Raw genomic sequence first — 15,417 nt, 5'->3', positions numbered from 1 at the left:
CAAACCGCGCGCATACCGCGCGTCATCGAATAAAATTGCAACGAACTATTTCGAATAGAGAGCAAGCATGGTTGCTGCCATACTTGTAAATCAAACCTCGTTGAAAGGCAGCGTATTGGAAAACTTTTTGATTGTCCCTCATTCTAATCGATATAAAAGGCTTCCGGACCTCGCGTGACACGCACATATCCGTGAGATTTGGCGTGGTAAATCGAACATGATTTGTTTTTTTTTTTGCCGTGGATTAAACGGATATCAGAGTCACGCGACTTACGATCGATAAATCTCCCTTTAAGTGCGGCCCGCCGGCATGCATACGGATGCTGACATATGCATATTACATTGACCTGTGAAGTGTTCGTGTGGGGTTCTCTCAGATTTAATATGGATATAATTTTATTGCGTCTACATCGCGGAGATTAGATCATCTCAATTAGACGTTTTTTCAATTTTAAAACTTTTTTTAATTACTATTATTTACTGTTGTTACTATATTATTTATTTAAAACTTTTATTTTATTTTTTTATGTAGAATAGCAAAATTTCCGTAAGTGTGTCAAATTAACATTTAATCGCGATAGCGAACATGAAAAACTAATTGCTAGATAAGTAATATATTATAGTATATTATAGTTCTGGAGCTTTATACGATAAAATTACAAAATGTCTGACTGAGATGGATATCTTCGTCTTTAGAGAAGCCCGTTGCGTACGCCAGGAAGCCACATTATTTTCCAAGTAATAATATTATTAAGGACATAATATTGGGGCAAACTTTGCTTTAGCTGTAAACGTTAAACGGAGGCGCGCGGGACAAGGTATTTTCATATATTAGCGAGACGACATCCACAGATAAGTCTTGGCATTCTCACATGAGCGGGCTCGCGTTTATGCTTTACGAGCAGCTTTGGCGTAATCGCGAACAGCTAGCGGGACAACGGCGGTTAAACCTCGCGACACGGAAAATGTGGCATTCGCAAATGCATGCGCATCCCGGCACGGTAAGGTGGGAACGACGGCGTCGTGGCAACGCGCATAAATCCTTAAACGCGCAATAAGGCAACGACTGATTTTTTCCGCGGCGACACGACGTGCTGGGTGTTGCGGGTAAAGCAGGCGGAAAACCATCGGGCGTTTCTAAACCGTCTCGCCCGCTCTGACATCCGGCGCAGTTAGATCATAAATTGCCGGGCGCCGTCAACGGCTACAAATTACGTTTCTCCCTTTCGCTCTCCCGGAAAATTGTGCGTTGTCCCGCGCTCGTGTATCACTCGTGTACCACTCAGTACGAGCGGATGGAAAGGAGAGGGGAATTTGGATGTCTGCAGGGTGCTCTTTTTTCTCTACCGGTGCAGCACGTGCTGCGAAAATTATTCAGGAAGTCAGCGGACTTTGCCGCCACGACGCTGATACGGACGAGATAAGCGGTGCCAAAGCACGTTTCTTTGGATAATTTAAGGAAGGTACGCTACTAAGAGATTGCGCCAAAACACGAAAATGTAAATCTCTCTCTCAATCTAGCTAAAAGACGTTCCCGCGGGGATGACTAATCCGCAACCATTTGAGCTTAGAAAACCCACGGACCTGAACTCAATACACTTAGATACGTTTTTGCGAATGTGACAGTGTGATAAACATTTGAAGCCAAAAGCAGAAAAAAGATATAATTAATTTAAAAATAAGTAAAATTAAAATAAGAACAAGGTTCAATATATACGTATTTAATATAGTTGGACTAAATTAAAGTTTATTTTTTTATTCGTTTTCTTCAATTTAAAAAAAAAACTTATTAAAAAAATTACTTCCGAGTTTTTCCGCTCGATTACGAACTTCTTTAGACCAAACAGCTGTTCACTTGTTATCCACCTAGTTTCTTTGCCATTTCAGTACTTTGAACGAGGTTTCCAACTCAAGATCAAAACAGACACGAAAGTTGTTCAACGTCACCAACTATAATCATATATTAGACAACAGATTGCAAAGTTGTACTTCTCAATATAAATTTTAAATTAAATTTGAGATCAGAATTGTTATATCAAATTCACTAGACTAGATAATATTAAAAAATCAGACTTATTTACTTTGTTTCATGTCTATTATTTAAAAAAATTACAATCAAAATTAATAAACTTAATTTCCAAAATATAATCGCAAAAGAGATTAAGAATAATAAACATTTTTAGCTAAACAAAATTTAAATCAAAGCTGTCAGGAGGACACTACAATTTACAATTTACAAATTCCCTAATGATTTTTTAAATTATTAATAAACATATTAATAATTAAAACAAATTTATATATTAATTTATCAATTTCTGACACGAGGGAGATGCGATTTCCAAAGCATAAATAAAACGTGTTGAATAAATTGCAAATTGATGCAGTGCAAAAGAGAGAGAGAGAGAGAGAAAAAAAAATTCAATTTTCGTTATATAATTTTAAATGATCCAATTTCGTCAGGTTGTAAACTGAGACTTGAGTCTCGATTCGAAGACGTTGGTATAGGACTCTTGATGAAATTCTCTCACCGAGCGAAAGCCGTGCTCTGAGGTTGATCGAAAACAGCAAGGCCTAGGCCTGTTGATACGACTAGATGCAGTAAACTGAATATGGATCCTCGGGACTCTAATAACAGATCGCTCGACAGCCTTATGTTCGAGTTCATAACGGCCGGGTTATAACAGCGTCCGTTTCGAGGCATGCCGGAGACTGGTTACATGGTATTAGACGATACAAGAACTTCGATTAAGTACGACCTTCGGGGGCCTTCGTCCCTCCGGACAGCTCGTGATGCACTAAATGCGCAACTTTGGTGCGAGCATATGTACCACGCGGCTGCGAAAGTTGAAACGTGCACGTGCCAGCCGTTTACGTCGGTAGCCGTTTCAGCATGAAATGCGGAAGTATTCTACGTATGCGCACGTAGTGGTAAAAGAGTAAGCAAACTCGACCGCAGTATCTTTTTCGAATTTAATGGTTGCAATCTGATATGTACGTGTGCACCAGATTCGTGCGTTACGTCAGAGTAGAAAGTCATGGTAGTCATGTGATATTTTCTATGACCGCGAAGGGAACATGATCTAAAATTTGAAAACATTTAAAAGATTTGCGGAATATCTATTTTGAACGGAATGTGTTTGTCGTGTTTCGATTGAAGAATTTAATATAGGAATGAGACAGAAATATATTTGTAATTTTAGTATAATTTACAATCTTATATAAAATTTAGTTTTTAGACATAAATTTTTGAACTTGAAATATATACCAGGTTTATACGGACGAATATTTTATAGTTTAAAAATGAATTATAAGACAACAATTACCTACAATCAATGCTTAGAAGATTTATCATGATTAATCTCTTTTAAAATCTCTTTTAAAAGTTGTTTTATCTGGTTCTGATTATTTTTTGAACTTTCTAAGGTCTTTAAACACGATTATATAATTATTTCTAGAAATTTGTTATTAAACTGTTATTTAACTTGTTATTAAAATTTCGCAGATAATTGATTAAAAAAAGAATCGCGATCAGTCATTCTGACGATATTTATTGATCGTAATTCAGATATTAGATTCAGAATTCAGGAGTTGGATAAGAATAGAATAAGAATAAAATAGCAGAGTTATTCATTTACATTTCCATTGAACAAGACCATTGGGTAACGATGTAAATACTAGCTTGCGAGCCAATTCGAAGGCGCTTGGCAATCTCTTTCAATTTATGAATTGATGCTGTAATCTCGAGATGGCTTTATGAATCGTATCACTTCCTGTAGTTTCACGACCGAGGATGTAATAAAGCTTGTTCTCATTTGCTGAAGACATGCCGCAATCACTTTAGGATTATATGCCAGCTATTATATGCCAGCATTGCTCATCTGTTCGTATCGATGGTTAAATTAAATCTGATAATGATAACAATATCTTCTTATCTGTTATCTGCTTAAAGTTTTTTTGCTGATAATATTTTATTAAATGCTTTATTAAAGATGATATTTTAAAAACTTGTTCTTATACATTCTATTATCGTTAAATGCTAGATAAAAAGGATGTCGAAGATGTCTTGATAAAATAAAATATAAATTTTAAAACATTATTTTATTATATATAGTTACCTTAAAGTTATTATTTGTTGAGGAAGCAAAACTCTCGAATGAATGATATATTCGATATATTCGAATATTTTGGTGAAAGACAGGATGTATCAAAACCGATTTGCAGATCTGTGCTAATTGCACGTTTTTGTTTAGTTTTTGTGAATACTACGCATTGCTACACATTTATCGATCCTTTTTTTAGATTGCGATGTACGAGTACAGACATAAAAAAGCCTTTTGTATCCAACTCCATATATGCATAGAGTGCGTACGCATATATTGTATATATTGTATATATCTGCCATTCCGTGCACTATTGTTGTATAAAGGAATACCATATAACTGCATTTCTACGATGCACATGAAAAGGCAGAATAGTTTGATAGCCATCATGGTAAATATTGAAGGACAGTATTGAAGTGAAATTGATATACAACTCGTGAAAAACTTATTTGTGATGCACAAAATTTACTTTTACGAATATTGTAAAAAACTTTCATTTATCATCACAGATCATGTATTTGTTTTTCACATGTTGCAAAAAGGTCAAGAATTATTTCATAAATCGATAATATTTTTATATTAGAGGAAATATTAATTGATAAACCATTTCGTCCCAACTGATACTGTTTAATAAGCTTACTGAGTTTAATTTTAATTAACACGAAAAAATTTGACATGGCATTGTCAAAAAACGATCGATATTATTAAACTATATATCCGCTAATAAATATGTTCTGCTAATTAAATTTTTGTTGATTAAATTATATTAACAAGTTATTGCATTATATATAATATTCGACACTTTACGCTATGCTTTGCAAATTTGATGAAAAATTTATTTCTTGTAGCTTGAAACGGAATTAAATTACATCTGTAAATATTGTACTTTTTCTATATAAATGGATAAATTTGTTTAAAATATATGTGTGGGTTTGAGGGATGTTGGATTAATCCTTTTGCAGTAATACTTTTAATTATTACTCAATATATTTAAAATAATTCATAAATCTCCTCTTATTGATTGGCTCGAGTTTGAGTCTCTCTCTCTCATATTGCAAACGAAGAAAATGTCTATCATAGGAAGAATGAAGGATGAAGGATGTAACAGCTTGATGCTCGTTTGCGTCGTTAAATTTTCCTGACGGCACTCGTCGATATCGGTTCGTTTCATCGCGTTGCTTTGAAGAGAAATTTTATTCGAGCGCAATGAGACTTTATTCGTAATCAGTCACGACATTACGACATTAGGATTGAATTATTCACGCGGTTCAGTTAACGCAGCATATTTATGATTGCTTAGAATCCGACGTATTCTCCGATAAACTAAATCCTGATGTGTACACATGATCTAGATTCTAATTTACGACAGGGAAAAATTGTCGGCTAAATCGTTTTGTTATAAAGAAGATTTTGCGAGCAGTCTCGGGCGGCTTCTTTCTCTCGAGGGTCATCACGATGGATAAAGTTAAAAGAACGACGGAAATCCGCTTAATGATGTTTTACGACTTTTTAACGATCTCGCGGAATATTTAGCAGATTATAACTCTACGGCTCGTTCCTCGCGGCTAGTATGTAAAAGTGAATGACAATGATATTAGCAAATATAAAAATACTCTTGAAGAAGTTAAGCGTTTGAGGAAGAAATATAGATGTAGAAAAGGAGTATTCTCTTCTCGAGACGCGTTCGCGGATACGCTTCGCAGAAATGTTCTCGTGGAATCGTATAATAATTGAATAAGAGAAACGGACGAGACTCTCCAATGCTCTTCTCAGTTCTCAGAAAAATGAAGAATGAAAATGTAGGAGCGGTCCGCTAATTGAGTTTCGTTCAACGAAATTTTGTTCAACGAAATTTTTTCAAATTGCTAATGCATCCCGCTTGCATAATATAGAAATTATATGAAGAAATGTATAATGATAGCGAACTAAATAAGTTGGCAGGATTGTTCTTTGCATTTAAAATTTTACTCGCTGATGCGACTCGTCTTCTTTTTTCGGGAATAATAAAATATGAGAACTTAAAAATTTCTTAAAGTTACTGTATATTCTCTTGTGTTAGAGAGATAATTGTTTTTTATGAATATATCTATGAAATATTAATAAATAAATTCTAATAGCACATGTGGATTTTGACAATGTTGTCTGAAGATGTTGAATATAGATGAATATAGAAATATATAGATAACAAAAAAACCTGAATATACAAACATTTTTAGAATAATAATTTCTATATATAATGTAATGTATATCTTAAATATATAAAGAATATTCTTTTACGATATCCAAACATGTTCAGAATCTACATGCACTATTAAGAGAATAAAAATAGAAAAGAAAAGTTAAGCGCTTATATATTTTGATTTATTAACTGATAATTGATTTTGTATTCTAAGTATTTATATATATAATATTTTTTATATATGAAATTTTGAAATAGCTTTCAAGATGTTAAATGACATCTCTACTTTCGATAAATTAAAATTTAATTAAATGAAGATCTTATTAATTGAATTAATTTATAAAAAAATAATTGTTTTTATTTCTGAAGACAATTATTCATATTTAAACAATTGCAATTTTTATCTTCAGATTGATTCTTTAACGTTTAACACAAAACTTTCTTTAAATCATAAAAGAATTTTTCTTGTTGTAGATAATTGATCCAGTTTGTGAGTTATATAAATATTAGATCGTTTTGTATGTACATAAATCAGATGTTTGACAAAATGTCCACCGACCGGAAACATTGTCTATCATGTTTACAGCATTATACAGTTTCCAATTATGATGCACAATGATTGTCACCTGTGCACGCTTATGTATGAGAGTGATTTTGTGGACAGATGAAAGTTAATCCAATGTAGATCACCGTGAGAGGATTATCTTTTCAGCGTAAACGATGAATCGTACTTAAATGTGTGCGTCATAATATGCGCTTGAAGCCGGATCCTACGATAATAATAGCGGAAGCTGACGTGCTGCTTTAATATGAGACGCTCCTCGTTACTATTCAGTCCATCCTACTGTTGATTTTGTTAGTCGGGGTGTTGTCTCTTGCCGTGTAATTAAGCTGCGATGACATTATTGACTATTAATAGTGAAGCTCAGCCTTTTCTCGTTATGCGTATAAATTGAATTAACTTTTGTTAATTTTTGACACATTCTTTGTATCACTAATTACTGTGAGAATGTAATAACGAATAAAATAAATTAATGAATAATTTATATAATTTATTCGTTGCGGAATGAATTTTGTGCATAAGGATTTTAATTTTAATATAAATCCTTTTGTTTGCATTAAGCTTTAATTCTGATGTAAAGCGCTTGATTGTTGCTTTATTTTTTGTTATATTTCACTATATCTTTTAGCAAACAAATAATTATCGTGCTACAGAAATGTATTATCTTTTGCGGTAAATTCTATAGTAACAGAAATCTTTAAGCGTAAAATTTTGTACGTGCCTAAAGTGATCGATTACATTCCACGCGTAATGACATTGCGTTTAAAATTACATTGAATGCTAATAAGAATATTGTGATGGTTAAATCGTGCATGCATGAAAATAAAGTTATATATAATTATGCATATTTGCCATATTCATAGATGAGAATATTTAGAATATAATTAATTTATTAGTTTATTTTATAATTCACATATATGGTAAATATATTCAATTTAATATCATATAATAATATCGATGTATAGTAATATTATTGCATCGAGTAATGGTATGATAATTATAACGAAATGTTAGGCAATCAGGCTGCTTCTCGCGCATTATTTGAAATGAATCGCACATACGTAATACACGAATATACGCCTGCGTTTATTTATGAATGCAACGCTCGGTATCTAAAAACGATACATTCACGGTGTTACATTTTTTTCGCGTCCAATTAATTATTCCGGTTTTCACATTTCACCGCTTTCATTTTTTTCTCCTTTTCTCTGCGAGACGCGAAGATCACAAAGGGATGGAAAAGTTCAAATGAAACGGGGACGCGGAAAATGTACCGTTTAACATCGGCGTAAAACTTCCCCCAGGGTTTGCCCGGAGGAGATACACACGTATTAACACGCGTAGATTATTGCGGAATAACGCAAAGAGCTGACACGAGCTTCTAACTGATATCGCACTTGAGTTAATTAGTTGAAATCGCATCGGCGATTTCATTGAGCGTCTCTTCTGATTTTTGGGTCAGCTGAAGAAGCATGTCGCGAATAGGCGTTCTCCTTGTGTAAATGATGGGCCAACAAAAAGATGTCGGACGCATGCGGTACGCTCATTCTGAAACGACGACGGCGTATTTGAGCGGCGCGGAAATGAAATCGATGCGCGTGAAGAGATACGGCGTGTGCGATTGTACATCGTCGACACAAATCCAATATTGCATCGATACGTAATACGCGCGACAAATTGTCTAAAAGATCGAATCGTTTAAGCGCGGCACGTTTTGCACATACGGCGTCACGCTTTTAATAGACGGTATACGTAGAATTTAGTATCGTATGGTCGGGCGCATTTAACGAAGTAGATAGGATTATCTGATATCGACGAAGCCAGAAAGTAATTCAATGTCTGCGCCTAAACCATTAACAATTCCGCGCTTTATTGAGCCAATATAGAATTAATTAAATTGTGACCACTAACATTAATTTTGGATTTTGCCAACTAATGAAATGCGGATAAAGCAGATTACGCTATTACGTGCTAATGTAACACGTGGCGCGCGTTAGTACATGTAATTCGGCATAATGTTGTTAACGCAATTGATACTTATTTATTTTCGTCGTGTCTCTTTCGTCGTATATTGGAGAATCAAATTATATATGCTATAAATTGTAGAATTGGAAAATGTGTACACGTGAAACGCGATAATTATTTAAAATTATTTAATGAGAATTAAAATATAACGATAGAACTGAAGCCGTTTTGATGATGGCGGATAGATTAGCATCTTTTTATTTATTATTAAAATCAATACTATGCCAAAAATGGATGACGATCGTTGTCGTGCAAAAAAAGGAATATTATTAATAATTTATTAATAATTACGAATAAGCTCGCCCGGAGATCACGATTCTCGTTCACTTATCGTATCACGCTTCATTTATCGCGTCGCATTTATTCCGTGTATAAACGGTACGATGCACGAGGAACGATAGCGCGCGAGTAACCGTATGTAATTTTCGCCACCATACTTATCGCTCCCGCGCCGCCTTATTCAGCCCGCGGGTGAGCTTTTCCCGCGGGCGAAGCGTGCGGCACGAAATCGACGCGGCGGGCGATAAATCCGAGCGCCCGGGAGCGACGTACGACGGAAATGCACGGGCGCAACCAGGCGCGTTCGACTTGCGCGAACGCAACGGAAGTGGACCGATCCGCGTGTAGATGTTCGCGCGGGACACGGCTATTGTCGCGCACAGCCACCGGTTTCCAACCGCGTCCAAGTTTGTGCGATCGAGTTTGCTCGTCCTCCTCCCGCCCCCCCTCCCTCCGAGTCGCCGAGAGTTGGCCCGTTAATGGGGGAGTCACGATCTCGCACCGCGTGCAACTTAGGCAGCATCCGAAACGGGCATTGTTGCAGCAGGCAGGCGGCTTTCTCTCTCTCGTCTCGCCCTCCTTCCCTCTCCCCGCTCCAGAGTATATATAATTACTTTCACGGAGGTGTTAATAACTCAGCGCCGCGTAAAACCTTGGGGGATTTGCGGGTATCAGAACCCGTGTCTGCGTGCGGACGATTAGCTCTACTTAGCATGGAGCGAAGTTGGAGAACGCGCGGTGGAACGTTCCTTAAGTCCTTCAAAACACAGTAGTTACCATGCGCAGTTATTTGCCAATTTCGAATATTGCTCCAATCTGCACGACGATTTCCCTTGATAAACAACGTTTGTTAGCTTCTAATGATATTGATTGACGATTTTCGACTTCTCTTGCTAAAATATTAATCACGTTTATTTTTTAATTTTAAATTGAAGATAAATTTGATTTTACGAGAAACATGATTCCTGAAGATTTTGGAAAAACTCTTTTTTTTTCTTTTTTTTTCTTTTTTCTTCTTTTAAATGATGTACTAGACGCAAAATTCTCGTCTAGAAGTCTTTGTCTCGCAAGTTGGTGTACAGGTAAATCTGGTCTACGATGAATAATCTTCCATTCGAGTAAATTAACTTGGTTTTTCATGATTTGACGCTCCTATCTTGTCGCGTCTAGACTCTTCAATTAGAATCATCTACCGTCCGCAATTTCCGGAGATGAATACGTGTTCCAACGGCATAAAACCAGTATGCATTACCATAATCGCGCGTGCGCGCTTAAGGAAATAAACGGGAATAACGTTTCGCGATCACGAAGGCAAACGCGGTCGCAGCGATGCAACTCGTTCGTATCCGCCAAAGCGAATTTCAAGAAAGGTACGGGACGTCGTTCATCATTCAAGCGCTTTCCTTCCTTTTATCGAGATAGCTGGGGGGACTCCCGTTCTCTCCCTCGTTCTCCTTTTCTCGCAGTCGAGACAAGGAGAATCAACGAGGAGGCTGCCTTTGTCTGCCTAACCCAATTCGTGGTGCTTTTTCGAGCAGCTGCGCGATGAATCACGATTTTCTCGAATATTTCCCGGAATATCCAATGCCGCGCGATGTTACCGGGCGAACTTGCCGGGGAATCCTTTTCAGCGGGATTTTCTCCGCGTAATCTCGCGAAGCATGTCCCGCATTAAGCGGTTGGGCTCATTCGATTTCAAAAGTACGCGAAACATGAACGATCATTACGCGACTGTATCGCGTTGCGCGAGATCGAATTGTCTGAGAGCGCGAATCTGGATTTCGAGCGCTGGATAGCCGCTGCAGCGCATTTAATTTCATTAATTACTCAGGCGGAGAAACGTTCTCAAATTTGATCGATCTTCGTTCCTTCCGGCGCTGAATTAAATTTAATTAATCTCTTCACGCAGTTTGTGTTCGGATGACGGTGGGAAATCTCTGTTTTGACACCACATATCTACCTGTTTACATGCCATTGTGATTAATTAATTTATATAAACGCTAATGTTTATTTGAAAAATAGTTCCGCCCATGCGATATATCGTAAAAATTTTATTGTGCGAGAGTGCCCGAAGTCATCTTGTTATTCCACAGTAAAATGCGATTTCATGCAGATTTAACTCTTTCAAAATCGGGGAGTTTTCGCGAATTTAAAAAGTCGCAGGTCTGCGATCAAATGATTTAACGCGATTAGAGAGATATCTATAAGCACGCTGTGCTGTACGCGCGAATTACATTAGGACGTAAATAATTTCATGTCGCGGAGAACCGTCTGGTTAAGTAGTTACAAAGGCTTCGAGGAAGCGGCATGAAGTTAATTGTTTTTGGCGCAACCGACGTGCAAGCAGCAGGTTTCCTGCGACAGCACGCGAGTTTCCACGTTAAACTTTCGTCGCAGAGCATTCTTTGTGTGCCAACGGCCAAAAAGACGATTTAGCTGTTACTACGGTTCACAGCCGTGTACCCGTACTATGAAGTTTTATGCGAGGTTCTTGTGTGAAACATAACGAATAACGGCAAAGTTGGATTATTATTATTATCATATAAAAGGATTAGTTCTGTTGACATATCAACTAACTGATTGTTAAGAAAATTGATTTATTTCTACAAATAAAACAGCGGAAATATAATTACTTGTAATATTTCCTGCCTTGTATCTCTTTAAATTGTATTTTGCAATGTTTTTTACATCATTGTGCGTACATCATTTATTAATACGAGAGAGAATTCGTAATTTCTTAAATATAATTAAATATAATTTTGTAAATATTCAAATAAAATATTGAGAAAAAGCGTTTTTATTTAACACGTTCCCGTATAATGTTAAATAATTAACGTTAAATAAATACGTCTTGTATAATGTATATTAAAATATTTATAAATTATAATCTCAAAATAAACGTACCATCATTGGACTAAATTTATTAATTCTGAAATAAAGAAATTTCAGACGTTATGCTAAGAAATTAAAAAAAAAATCCATATATCAAAATGGCACGTATTTTTATATTGAACCGTATTTTATACGGAATGCATAACGCCATATGGAAATAAATTCTGTTGAAAACTTCTACGTGATATATTGTACATATATTCTACGAATATATATATATATATATATATATATTTCTCCCGCGATAGAGGAAAATTTAGAAACTTTATTTAGCATTAGTAGAAGCAAACTGATGTTATCCTTAAAACAATTTAAACAGCTCGCTAATAACATTATTGTCTTAATCTAAGTACCTGTCCCTCGCACATACATTATACTCGCGATAGACTCGCGCATGCATTATTTTCACGGAAAATAATGATTATATCAACGAGGAGGTGAAGCACGATAACGAGGTCTGATGTTATATGCTGCGCACGTAATTGCATGAGTATTTTTAATGATTTTTTAATGGAGTAGTAATCGCGTTTTCTAGAAGAACCGGTTTACATCCATTCAGATAAAATAGAGGAGGATGCCGAAATCATTATAAACGCGACTTTGGCACAAATTTCGTTTAAGATCGTATAATTCAGCACAGATTTACTTCGAATAATATTCTTTACGCGAAGTATTAATTTCGCGGTGGCGAATCGCACTTAATGGTGACAAGTTTCCGCGAAACTTAATTGTCAAAGTGTGCAAAATTTTATTGCGATATTATGATAAATATGATGCTCTTAGTTTTCTTCCATTTAGAACAGCTGTTGCAGAATAATTTTTCGCATGGCACAAGCAACGAAATAAATGGTGGAATAAACGCCAGACTATTATGATATACGTGTATCGCATCTTACGTTATTTAGTAAAAAAAATTGCAATTGATTCTTTAAAAATTTTAAAATAAATATACTTTTAAAGTTTCTTAATAACTGAAATGCAAACAACAAATTTTTTAATAAATTTGGAAATAATTTTTATTTAAATAAATTCAAAGAAAGTTATAATTTCACTCTTTAACATTTTATGTAATTGCGTAATTAATAATTTGCAAAAAAACTGATTTTATATATATATATGTATATATATATTCACAATAAGCTAATAAAATAAAGTTTATATTCTAAAGTTTTATATTCTTTTAAGAAAAATCTGTTTTTGTTCCGAGATATTTAGTTTCTTTATTATATATAATCTAGTTAGATTAATTATGGACATCAAATTTCATTATTTTATTGTTTATCTTTTATCAGTAGAAAGATGAAATAACGATATGCGTCTTAAGAAAGCTTTTTGTATAACTGCAGATTCGTCCGACAATAACGTTTATTAGCATAAGTGGTTTTTTCATAACGCGGCGGATGGTGGATTAATCGCGTAATGTGTTTCTTCAGAGTAAGCAAGAAAGATAAAAGTTTTAATAAACTCTGCAAAAATCCTACGAACACTGAAGTAATATCTTATGTAATCTGCATAAACAAGTTGTAAAAAGCCATTTTTACATTGTCTGTTCATTTATATTTCTTATAAAGTGATTTGTAAACTGTTTACGATAGAATGATTTCACACATATTTGCTCTTTTTCGAGTGATGAGATACATTTTCACCATAAAATGTTCAGCGGAAATATATGCGTATTTGTATTAATGCATATGCACTTGTAATTTTTCAATGGTAACATTTATTTTATCATTATTTTATCATATTATTTTTATTTTAGATAGAAATACACTTGACTTTATTTTTATTAAAACAATTGAAATGACTGTAGAATTAATTTTTTTATGACACGCGGATGTGGAAATTTATTTCGTCTTTAAATTTAATAAACTGACGTGAATAAATAATTCAGGCTGAATGCTTTTTCACGTGTGATACCACTCACCGAATATTTCGCATATTTACCTAGAGGGTCTAAACGACATGTCATATTAACTCGAGTACCTTTACGATATTAAGGACATTCTTTCTCTTCACAAGTATAAGATGAGTTTTCTCTGTTTCGCGTTTGACGACTTTCTTTCTCATTTTTCAGTGGACGATATGACATGATTACCTACTTATGTCAACAATATTCTCCTCGCTGCCTAATGCATTTTGACATTAAGTAATAATATGTAGTAGTAGTTTATTACAACACATTGGCATTGATACATGCAAACCTAAAGAGCATCTAATTTTCCAGTATTTTGCAAAGAGAACTTGGATATACGTAATAATTAATATAACATTAAAACAAGTTTGTATATTACAATCGAGTTTTGTGCCAGATTATGTTACATTTCAATATGTGTAACATGAATACGTTCTAATGGTAAACGATTTACGACACTTGTTAGTACTTTTATAAGCTGAAGATTGATATTATTCGTGAATTTGATTGCAATTCTATTAATTATTATTAATTCTATTATTAATTCTATTATTAATTATTTAATTGCCCTTTAATTATTATTTGTTACTTAATTACGTTTAATTAATACCTATCGCAAGTTGTGCCGAGATTATATGAAATCAAATGAAACAGAATTTCCGTAATGAATGAATTTGAATGTAATCAATCAAGGAAAAATATATTGACAAATATAAATATACTCACAAATATATTCACAAATTGGTGCTATGATATTTGTATGTTGACATAACAATACCACTTTCTCTTGATACATTTTTGCATATTTCTGCATCATTTTCAATTCACAGATCTTACAATGGTATTACAACAGAAATTTATATCCTCGACGTAAATACGCTTCTAGGAACTTCACTACGCTCGTCGGAGCACAAAATTTCTCTAGAGTACCATTTTTTCAACTGGAGGGAAAAGAGCTGTGCTTTCTGAAATCGTTTTACATAAAAGAAAATTTATTAATTATCAATGTTAATTGAAAGATTATTTTTCGGTAAAATCAACTCTCACGAGTAATCATATTTTTTATTGGAAAATATAATTATTCGATATTTTATTTCTTATTTGTACTCAATTTTGATAAATTATTTGCTGATTTTTGTATTAACTTTTTAATCATATAAACACGATAAGATCTTTAATTGTTTTATTTCATCATTTACTTATTATATCACTGGATATCAGAAATGATGCTAAAACACTGGAAATAATAACTTAAAAATTTCCATATGAACTAGAACAATATCAAGTTTCTTTAAAATTCATGTTTACGCCCCAAGAAAGTACGTCCACGATCGGGGAATCAAAAGGGTTAATTCGATAAAACAATGGCTTCTAGGAGTTAGGATTCGCGGGCACGAGACATCAAAAACTTTATCCGGCGCGTGACGGGGAAGCGACTCATGCGAGTTTGTAACAAAAGTTCGTCGTG

The 15,417-nt window shown here is 34.5% G+C and overlaps 1 protein-coding gene and 1 long non-coding RNA gene across 9 annotated transcripts in view; one reads left to right on the top strand and one right to left on the bottom strand.

Annotated features, from left to right (window-relative positions):
• LOC105423311 (alkaline phosphatase) overlaps window positions 1-15,417 on the top strand; it is a 180,383-nt gene that overhangs the window by 48,586 nt on the left and 116,380 nt on the right. The gene's annotated exons all lie outside the window — the stretch shown is intronic.
• LOC148935934 (uncharacterized) lies at window positions 222-6,504 on the bottom strand. The gene is made up of 2 exons (XR_016139900.1): window positions 2,529-6,504; window positions 222-1,950 (listed from the first exon to the last, which is right to left on the bottom strand). It is a non-coding gene; the product is annotated as an uncharacterized LOC148935934 (long non-coding RNA).

The sequence above is a fragment of the Pogonomyrmex barbatus genome, unplaced genomic scaffold (assembly GCF_055798465.1).
Source record: "Pogonomyrmex barbatus isolate J1 unplaced genomic scaffold, ASM5579846v1 scaffold3, whole genome shotgun sequence".
Taxonomy (NCBI): Eukaryota; Metazoa; Arthropoda; class Insecta; order Hymenoptera; family Formicidae; genus Pogonomyrmex; species Pogonomyrmex barbatus.
The sequence above is the reverse complement of the archived record's forward strand: the minus strand, read 5'-3'. Positions and strand labels throughout refer to the sequence as shown.